Here is a 7,902-nt window from a genome sequence, read left to right as displayed (position 1 = left end):
ATATCAAAAGTTGGGTGAAGGTCAGCTAAATCTCTCTCCTTTCTTCCCTGTGACTGGTGTATTTGAAGTTACCTAGCTGACACTGTCTGAGGTTTAGAGGCCACCGCCTGGGAACAAGGCTCTGTGCTCTTCCCTGTCCTTAGCTCATTCAGTAAAGAGGAGTCTTCTTTTTCTTTTTTCTCTCTGTTAGAGGTATTTATTTTTCTAAATCCAAAACCGAGGTGGTGATGCCATTATTCTTCTTGCATCAGGGTAGGGTAGATTTAATAGATAACAGTTGTAAAGTCCTTGGAGGTATTCAGGGAAAAGAGCTTGACACAGTCTATACAGGTTTAATGACTAAAATGTCCTGTTTGCTACTTCCCAACTGTCACCTCTTCCCTGTATTCATTACTTTTGTCTACTCTAAATATAATTGCTTACATCAATGAGCTGGTGAGTAAACTCACACATATCAAGTCTGCCAATAAAACTGAAGTCAGGTTCAATTCCTTTGGGGGAGAAATAATGAAGTTAGCACCATATTCCTGCTTGTTTCTTTAATGGAATTAGAGAGGATGTTTTCCTCAAACATTTTATTCTCTAAGAAGTTCTGCTTCTTCCAAGCACTTTAAAGTGCTTGATTTTGGATGCTGTGAAACATTACAAAAGTGCACCGTGCATTATCATTATATATTGAAAAATACTGATTTAAAAACTGGCTTCCCTGGTGGCTCAGATGGTAAAGAATCTGCCTGCAATGCGGGAGGCCAGGGTTTGATCCCTGGGTTGAAAAGTTCCCTTGGGGAAGGGAATGGCAACCTATTCCAGTATTCTTGCCTGGAAAGCTGGACATGACTAAGCGACTAACACTTCTTTTCTCTTAGAGATACATTCGTTAGGTTACTCCTTTATGCCCATGAATGCAGCTGAGCCAGCATTGTTGAAGTCTCCCCTGCTCCGCTGCCATCATGTCTAAGTCAGAGTCTCCCAAAGAACCCAAACAGCTGCAGAAGCTCTTCTTGGAGGGACAAGCTTGGACACAACTGACGAGAGCCTGAGGAGCTATTTTGAGTAATGGGAAATGCTCACAGACTTGTGGTAATGAGGCATCCAAACACCAAGCATTCCAGAGGCTTCCAGTTTGTCAAATATGCCACTATGGAGGAAGTAGACACGGCCAAAATGTAAGGCCACATAAGGTGGATGAAAGAGTTGTGGAACCTACGAGAGCTGTCTCAAAAGATTTTCAAAGACCTGGTACTGAAATAACTGTGAAAAAGATTTTTGTTGGTGGCATTAAAGAAGATTCTGAAGAACTTCACTTGAGAGATTATTTTGAACAGTATGGGAAAATTGAAGTGATTGAAATTGTGACTGACCGAGGCAGTGGCAAAAAGCAAGGCTTTGCTTTTGTAACCTTTGATGACCATGACTCTATAGACAAGATTGTCATTCATAAATATCACACTGTGAAGGGCCACAAAAGTGAAGTTAGGAAAGCCCTATGTAAGCAAGAGATGGCTAGTGCTTCATCCAGCCAAAGAGGTGGAAGTGGTCCTGGAAACTTTGGTGGTGGTCGTGGAGATGGTTTTGGTGGGAATGACAACTTTGGTCATGGAGGAAACTTCAGTGATTGAAGTGGCTTTGGTGGAAACTGTGGAGAGGTGGATACGGTGGCAGTGGGGATGGCTATAATGGATTTGGTAATAATGGAAGCATTTTTGGACAATGATTTTGGCAGTTACAACAATCAATCTTCAAATTTTGGTTCCATGAAAGGAGGAAACTTTGGAGGCAGAAGTTCTGACCCCTATGGTAGTGGAGGCCAATGCTTTGCCAAACCATGAAGCCAAGGTGGCTATGGTGGTTCCAGCAGCAGCAACAGTAGCTATCACAGTGGGAGAAGGTTTTAATTACTGCCAGGAAACAAAACTTAGCAGGAGAGGCGAGCCAGAGAAGTGACAGGCAAGCTACAGGTTAGAACAGATTTGTGAACTCAGCCAAGCACAGTGGTGGCGGGGTCTAACTGCTATAAAGAAGACATTTTAGACAACACTCATGTGTATGGGCAAAAACTCCAGAACTACTGTACTTGTGACTAACTGTATGAGTTCAGTTCAGTTCAGTTGCTCAGTCATGTCTGACTCTGTGACCCCACGAACCTCAGCACGCCAGGCCTCCCTGTCCATCACCAACTCCCGGAGATCACTCAAACTCATGTCTATTGAGTCGGTGATGCCATCCAACCATCTCAACTTCTGTCATCCCCTTCTCCTCCTGCCCCCAATCCCTCCCAGCATCAGAGTCTTTGCCAATGAGTCAACTTTTCACATGAGGTGGCCAAAGTATTTGAGTTTCAGCTTCAACATCAGCCCTTCCAATGAACACCCAGGATTGATCTCCTTTATGATGGACTGGTTGGATCTCCTTGCAATCCAAGGGACTCTCAAGAGTCTTCTCCAATACCACAGTTCAAAAGCATCAGTTCTTCAGTGCTCAGCTTTCTTTATAGTCCAACTCTCACATCCATACATGACCACAGGAAAAACCATAGCCTTGACTAGATGGACCTTTGTTGGCAAAGTAATGCCTCTGACTTTTAATATGCTGTCTAGGTTGGTCATAACTTTCCTTCCAAGGAGTAAGCGTCTTTTAATTTCATGGCTGCAATCACCATCTGCAGTGATTTTGGAGCCCCCCCAAAATAAACTCTGATGCTGTTTCCATTGTTTCTCCATCTATTTGCCATGAAGTGATGGGACCAGGCGCTATGATCTTAGTTTTCTGAATGTTGTGTTTTAAGCCAACTTTTTCACTTGCCTCTTTCACTTTTATCAAGAGGCTCTTTAGTTCATCTGCATATCTGAGGTTATTGATATTTCTCCTGGCAATCTTGATTAATAGGTTATTTTAGTTTCTGTTCTGTGAAAAGTGCAAAGCATTCTAACAAAGGGTTTCAATGTAGTTTTTTTTTTTTTTTTTGCACCCATGTTGTTGATTGCTAAATATAATAGTCTGATCATGATGCTGAATAAATGTATCTTTTTTTTTTTTTTTTAACCTGCTGTGTAAAGTTAGTCTACTCTGAAGCCATTTTGGTAAACTACCCCAAAAGTGTGAAGTTAGAATTCCTTCAGGGTGATGCCAGGTTCTATTTGAAATTTATCTACAACCTGCTTTGGTGGAGAAGCTGTCGTCTTCAGAACTTTGGTGTAGTTGAACTGACAGTTACTGTATTGTGACCTGGAGTTCACTGTTAAAAGTGTCACAGATGTAAAGGCATGGAGTTTTATTTATTTATTTTTGGTTATGAATGATTGTTGGCACATGCTATGCATTATATATAAACTGAATTATGGTACCAGATAAAGTTATAGATGGGAATGAGACTTGTGTATCATCCATTATCATGTGTAGTCAATAAAATATTTAATACCTCCCTAAAAAAAGCTAGTTAATCTAATGCATTCACGTGATTATCAAAATGGCTTAAATAATTTCTCTTGGATAAATATCCAGGAATGGAAGGGTTGAGATATACGGTAGGTACACATCTAACTTCATAAGAAGCTGCCAAACAGTTTTCCAGTGTGAGTGTGCAATTTTTACATCCCCACCAGCTGTGCATGAGACTTTTGGTTATTAGAGCAAGTGACATGGAAACTTTAAATGGTCAAATAATATAAATGGAGATGTACACATACATACACACACATAACAGGTAGAATTCAACTGTTTATATAATGTTATATACTATGTACTTGAGTCACTTAAAGCTCTTGAGTCATTCTAAGCATTTTTAGAATGACTTAAAAATTCAACTGCTTATATAATGTTATATATTATGTACCTCAGTCACTATAAATATTTAATATTTATTTAAATATGAAATAAAATATTTAATACACCCATTTTGGGGTTATTAAATATTTTATTGATTACACATCATAATGGATGATACACAAGTTTCATTCCATTAGCTACTGGGAGCAAGGAATCTGGTGGTTTAGGTGACTCGAGTAAGAGTACACAGGAGAGGTGATGAGAACTTGAACAAAGAAAGCTGGGTTAGGAGTGATCAGGGAGAAAGAAATAGGATAATGTAGACATAAACTGGGCTTCCCAGGTGGTGCTAGTGGTAAAGAACCCACCTGCCAATGCAGAAGACATAGAGACACAGGTTCGATCTCTGGATCAGGAAGATTCCCTGGAGGAGAACACAGCAACTCAGTCTAGTATTTTTGCCTGAAGAAACCCAATGGACAGAGGAGCCTGGCAGGCTACAGTCCATAGAGTCGCAAAGAGTTGGACTTGACTGAAGTGACTTAGCAACCATGCAGACATAAACTATAGGATGGAATTAATTTGATATGGGGATCAAGGAAGAGGAAAGAATTAACAGTGATTTGAGATTTGGGGCTAGCTATAGTACCTGGAGAAGGCAATGGCACCCCACTCCAGTACTCTTGCCTGGAAAATCCCATGGATGGAGGAGCCTGGTAGGCTTCAGTCCATGGGGTCGCGAAGAGTCAGACACGACTGAGTGACTTCACTTTTACTTTTCACTTTCATGCACTGGAGAAGGAAATGGCAACCCACTCCAGTGTTCTTGCCTGGAGAATCCCAGGGACAGCAGAGCCTGGTGGGCTGCCGTCTATGGGGTCGAAGAGTCGGACACGACTGAAGTGACTTAGCAGCAGCAGCAGCAGCATAGTACCTGGAAAAGGTGTTTATAATGCAGAGATGTCAAGAGGAAATAATTGTGGGGAGAGGGGAGGCAAGGGGAAGCACATGCATATTGTTCAGATATGTTATTTTAACAAACATTGCTAGATGGCAGGTCTGGAATTACAAGAGAATTCAGGATTAGAATGTAGATTTAGGGAGTGACATCTGATAGCATTATAGTTGAAGAGGTGGGTAATTGTTGAGATGACAGAGGAAAAAATGGGATTGCTGAGCTCTAGGACAGTACATTAAGCAGCATTTATATTTATAAAACTGGAGGAAAATGGACTACAGCAAGAGTCAGAAGAGAAAAAACAAATGAAAGAAAATTAGGATTGTGGGCTCCTTGGGAAGCTAAGAATGGAGAGACACCAATCAATTGAATGCTTTGGAAATCTACTTTAAATAAGTTTTGCAAAGTGATTTGATGGAAAACCATGCAATTCATGACTTTCATGTTCAGAAAGATTTTTAAAAAGTTGTATTCAAAGAAACTGATTATCTCTAGAGAGCTGGGAAAATGGCCACTGAGCTTAGGTAATGAGTGTTCAGCATTGTGATCTGGAGTTATTTACAATTTAGCCATCTAGGAAGGGTTTCAAATAAACATGGATTCCTGGCTGACTGAGACTGTGTAGTGAAACTTGGAAACACACACACAGTCACACACATACCCTACACCACACACAAAGAGAAAAGCTAAATCTTTCCTCAAAGTGAAAAGATAGCGCCATATTATTAAGAGATTTTTTTTGGTTCATAGAATTTTGATTAGTAATTCTAAATAGAAATCACAATTAAACCCATAGGCTTCAAGGTAGAAGTATCACCTAATGATAAAAATACTTGCTGACTCAGGCCCTGTCACCAGTAATGCACACTAGAGGGTTGCCAGCAGCCTGCGTTTTGCCACAAGCTGTGCAGTTATCTCAGAGCAGATATTAATTTAAGATGTTAATGCTTATGTCATTAGATTTTCCTATTTACAGACTGTGACCCTGTTAATTTGCAGACCGTGATTATGATTGTTAAGTTTTATTAGTTCATTTTATGAACACATAACTTCTTTGCTTTCCTTACTTGCTGGTACCTTTACAGGATGATTTGACCAGTAGTTCTACCTAATCTTTAGAAATGTATCTCTGTTAAAAACAGCTAAACTGTGATAAACATATGGAACATATCTGAAAATGTTTCCCATATCAGAAGACTTTCAGATTAAATTTATTCGTGGCTTAGCTGCTTATCTTATTCACCCCAAAACACTATCAGTGTCCTGTGCCTGTCATTATGCTATTCAGACATGTGCTGATTTCTAGATGTGTATGAAGATGAAGGAAGCACTTTCTGTCCTTTGAGGTATTCGTAGGGTAATAGTTTACAAAGTTACCTACCATAGCATTTCTTTTTTAAATTCCATTTCAAGACAGCTCTTCCGAACTAAGCATGCAGTTTGTCATATAAATAGGACATTTACGGTGTTAATGCAACAAATCCACCACTGTTCTACATAACCCATGACATTTGCCGTTACTGAATCTAATACTTGTGTAAAATAATATGTATTTAAGGAAAATGCACTCAGACATGCCACTCAGAATGCCAAGAAGATCACGTCTCTGCAGTGATGGAAAACTTACCGTTCCTGCACTCTCTGTATCTTTTGAAAGACTGAGAGCTAAAACTGCAGCTCCAAATCCGGGAAGCTAATGGGTGACCCACTGGGCAAGTATGGGCTGAGCTGGGGCTCCTGGCAGGAATGTCACATGCAGGACAGGTGTCCACTCCCAGATAGACAGTTTTCTTTTGAAAGACCCAGGGGTAGTTGGTTTGCTCTTTCCATTGCCCCTAAAAAAAGAGTCAAATATTGGCATGCCGATTCAGTATATGCCAACGTATTCAGTATTTGATCTGTCAAGGAAGCATCTTTTTAGATTGACTGACCCTGCTAATTTTAGACAGCCTGTTCAGTCTCCTCAGATTCAAGGAGCTCAAACGCTTATTAAAACCTCTCAGTTGGAAATACGGCCGTAGATCTGTCAGCCTTTTGCTGAACCATTAAGCCATAGATACCACTTTTACTGAATAGAGTATAACTTCAGTTGTTGAGAAGGAGATTATTTGCAGTGGTACATATCACCATAGTAACTGGATTTTCAAGCAGGGCTTTTGAAATGGAACTTAAAAGTCACACAGAAACAGGTCTACCTTGCACTGGCTTCAAAAGCGTCATGTTGGAGAGAGGCAGAGATTCATTCATAGATTATATGCCATCTGATCTATGATTGCTCAAAGGCATGGGGGAAAGAGATGGGCAATATGTATATTAATATCAGTATGCTGAAAAATTAAGACAACATACGTATTCCACCACTGACTTGCCCTAAGCAAATAATCCAATAAACAGCTTCTACTCTTGTAGCTCGAATTAATGCAACCTTTATGAATACACAAAACTAACACTAGATTTGAGTCTTTCAACAATTTTAATTAGCATTCTGGAACTTATTCACCTTAAAACAGCAAATGTTTACTGTGTCCTCCCATGTACTATGTAGTCATCACTGGAGAGAAACCGTGCTTAATGCTGTAGGAAAACTACAAAATATGTGTTATAGGAATTCAGGAGGAGAGTCCATATCAAATTTTAGAACTGAAAGGAACTATAGATTGTAAGATTGTTAAATCTTAAGCATGACAGGGACTCAGAGGAGATCATTTGCAATGTCTCTAATTTTCGGGGAAGGAAGCAAAGTTCCACAGTGACTAAGCAACTGATGGGGGGTCACACAGCTAGTTACATGTAGAACTAAGGCTAGAAGTCAACTATTCTGATTTTGAATTAGGAGATTAAAAGAAATATGACAAATTAAAGATGGAGAGGTTCTACATGAGTTGCTCACAATTTAAAAAACGAAAAAGAAATGAATATGTACGAGACAACTAGAACATAATTATATAATGCCAAGGCCTTAGAATTAAGAATGAAGGTGGTCTCGCTGAATTTCTTTAAAAATTCCTTATTAAGTTTTAAGATACATGGCTTCTAACAATATGGGTTGTAGTTCATGAGATTGCATTTCTTAAAGCTAAACAATACAGAAAAGCATAGGGATGCTATTAAAGACATCCATGGACCTATTACAAAGAACAAAGCAAGTGGAGGTGAAGGAATTCCAGCTGAGCTATTTC

At 39.6% G+C, this 7,902-nt stretch overlaps 1 pseudogene; it reads left to right on the top strand.

Annotated features, from left to right (window-relative positions):
- The first annotated feature begins 950 nt into the window (after positions 1-950).
- On the top strand, positions 951-1,895 carry LOC129641667 (heterogeneous nuclear ribonucleoprotein A1-like; annotated as a pseudogene).
- The last annotated feature ends 6,007 nt before the right edge of the window (positions 1,896-7,902 follow it).

The sequence above is a fragment of the Bubalus kerabau genome, chromosome 1 (assembly GCF_029407905.1).
Source record: "Bubalus kerabau isolate K-KA32 ecotype Philippines breed swamp buffalo chromosome 1, PCC_UOA_SB_1v2, whole genome shotgun sequence".
NCBI lineage: Eukaryota > Metazoa > Chordata > Mammalia > Artiodactyla > Bovidae > Bubalus > Bubalus kerabau.
Note: the sequence above shows the minus strand (reverse complement) of the source record. Positions and strands in the feature narration are given on the sequence as shown.